The sequence below is a fragment of the Cyanistes caeruleus genome, chromosome 14 (genome assembly GCF_971803275.1).
Source record: "Cyanistes caeruleus chromosome 14, bCyaCae1.hap1.1, whole genome shotgun sequence".
Lineage (NCBI taxonomy): Eukaryota > Metazoa > Chordata > Aves > Passeriformes > Paridae > Cyanistes > Cyanistes caeruleus.
Genome location: NC_141714.1, coordinates 17,663,549 through 17,665,913, shown reverse-complemented (window position 1 = coordinate 17,665,913; position 2,365 = coordinate 17,663,549). Strand labels below are relative to the sequence as shown.

At 33.7% G+C, this 2,365-nt stretch overlaps 1 long non-coding RNA gene across 1 annotated transcript; it reads left to right on the top strand.

Annotated features, from left to right (window-relative positions):
• The first annotated feature begins 328 nt into the window (after positions 1-328).
• LOC147650602 (uncharacterized) lies at positions 329-835 on the top strand. The gene is made up of 2 exons (XR_015276568.1): positions 329-390; positions 634-835. It is a non-coding gene; the product is annotated as an uncharacterized LOC147650602 (long non-coding RNA).
• The last annotated feature ends 1,530 nt before the right edge of the window (positions 836-2,365 follow it).

Sequence of the window (2,365 nt, the reverse complement as noted above, 5' to 3'; positions counted from 1 at the left end):
CCATGCCTTGTCAGCTGTCAGACTAAAATGGCTCTGTGTGCCCTGAGCAGGGTTAGAGCACATTTCCTCAGAGAAAAAAAATGATTGTGTTTATATCATTTGTTGTTTTGAGGTTTTTTTTGGGGGGGTGTGCTGGTAGCTTTGTTTTTCCTTTGTTAGGCTTGCTTTATAAACACTATTATTTATAAACATTATTATTTCAGTATTTTTAAATTTACTCAACATTTCCAGCAGAAGAATTGAACATATATGTCATCATCTCACTTAAAAGCAAGGTTTGGGTTTTCTTTATCTGTCTGGTTTTATCCCTCTGTCCCAGGAGGTTCAAACACCATCCAGCTACACCCCCACCTCCTCTCTTAGGTTTAGAGAATTCATCAGGTCCATCAGGTCAGAAAACTCCTCTATTCCCCTGGTAAATGATGTATATTTTATTAGAAGCTTTTTTATTATTACTGTTTGGCATTGGCAGTGCCTGTTCTGGTTAAATCTTAGTGCTGGTGATAATTCTGCCCATGAGCACATCACACAGCAAAGTTTCTCCCTCATCCTGCTCCCTGAAGGGATCCCTGTTTGGAAGAACATTTTTAATTACCCTTTATAATGTTGCAAAACTTCCTTTGGGCTTTGTAGAGACAGCTCCAGATGGATGAGGAATATTATCTGAAAGCCAGGAGAAGTGATCAGCCTGGGAGCTGGGCTGAGGGAAATCCTGGTGATGTGGATCAGAGGGTTCCTCACAGAGAACAGTCCCACTGCCTCTGCTGGAGCTTCCAGATGTTTCCAGGGGTTGATCCAAGTAAAGAGCTGCTCAAATAAAGCTGCTGGAATCGTTTGTTTGTCTGTTTGTTCTGCTGGCCCTTCACTTTTCTGGTTTTCGTACTTGTTTGATTTGGAACTTTGATTTTGTTTGTGTTTCTCAGAGTTTTATTACCAAATGGCTCTTCTGTTCCAAACGTAGCCAGCGAGGTACTTGGGGAGATAATTTCAATAACAAGGAGAAAGTGATGCATTATACTGAGGACAAATCTTCCTCCCATTTCCCCAAATAAAAGAAGCTGTTACAGCAAAATTTAAAAGTATTACTTGGTCTTACTTTAGGGGATTTTAAGAGTGGAACAGAGGAATTTTTATTCCAACATCTTCTCAATGGGATGCTGAATTTTATAGATCCAACATTCTCTAATGTGTGTGCACTTGGTGGGTGGAAGTTTTCTCAAATGGTTTGAAAATTACAATCCCATAATATCAGCATCTTATTTGCCTATCTGTTGTGCTTTCCAAAAGATCAAAGCTTTATAATTTGTTGGAGATATCTAAAGATTGCACAAATAACTTAATGAAGGGATTTTGCTCCTGCATTGAGTACAAACGTGGTGAGTATTGAAAGATATCACTTAAATACAGAATTCCCTGGGTAACAAAACCCAGTACAGCTATTTTGTGTAATATTCCTTTCAAATTGCAATTAGTGAAAGTATTTTTCTAACAAATAGCTTGCATGGGGATGGTTTAAAATATTATTTATTTTCTTTTAAGGAATGAAATTGTTTTAGTCTACACATTCATTAGGTTATGAGAAGCGGGGTGTAGGCTTTGTGGTTTTATATTTCTCTTTAAAAATCAAGACTTTGGTGTGGGAATACATCAAAATAATCAAGTAGAAAGGGGTTAAGGTAAAGTAACTAATTAATATTTTATCTTCATGTGTTTGTCTGTGAAACTACTAAAAATATTCACTATGGCATTATATTGTCTTGCTTCCATGACCTGGAAGTTTTGATTGAAATAAGAGCTTTGAATTTTTTTCACTGATTACTTAATTCTTTTTTGTTGCCATACCACACTTACCAACTGCAAGTTAATTTTCTCTTTGTTGAACAGCCTCTAAATACAAAGAATCCATGAAAAAGAATAGGGCAGCTCATAAGGGAGGGAAGAATTTGTCCTTCAGTCAAATGAACACTGCAAAATGCAGCAGAATTCTCTGAAATTTTACTTTAGAGCATTTGATCAATTCTTTTTTCTTTAATTCTGACATGCCATTTAATTTTCTATAGTTTCACTGGAAGTAATCAACTTCATGAATTAAAGCTGCTGCTGAAAAGAAGTAGCTTGAGGATTTAGGTCAGATTACACACATATATATATTTACATACCTTTATTTTATTTTATTTTATTTTATTTTATTTTATTTTATTTTATTTTTATTTTATTTTTATTTTATTTTATTTTATTTTATTTTATTTTATTTTATTTTATTTTATTTTATTTTATTTTATTTTATTTTATTTTATTTTTATTTTATTTTATTTTATTTTATTTTATTTTAAATTTTTACTTATGTTACATCCCTGAGGAGCTG